This window comes from Penaeus monodon, chromosome 25 (assembly GCF_015228065.2).
Source record: "Penaeus monodon isolate SGIC_2016 chromosome 25, NSTDA_Pmon_1, whole genome shotgun sequence".
Classification (NCBI taxonomy): domain Eukaryota; kingdom Metazoa; phylum Arthropoda; class Malacostraca; order Decapoda; family Penaeidae; genus Penaeus; species Penaeus monodon.
Genome location: NC_051410.1, coordinates 3,422,289 through 3,422,554, shown reverse-complemented (window position 1 = coordinate 3,422,554; position 266 = coordinate 3,422,289).

Sequence of the window (266 nt, the reverse complement as noted above, 5' to 3'; positions counted from 1 at the left end):
CCCTCCCCAAATTTTTTTTTTGTTTTCTTTAACCCTTCCCTCACCCTGGGCAATCATCCCTCATATCGCTCTTTTTTTTATTTCGATATATCTATAAAAAAAAACTCGAAATCTATCCTTAAAAAAAAATAATGAGAGAATATCTAGCACTTTTCCGCTAACGTTTTTCCCTTTCCCTGTTCCGTTCCCCCAAAACCCCCGAAAAATGTAAACCTTTCTCTTATTTCACGACCAAATACGGCGACCTGAGGCAACCCCGGGACGGA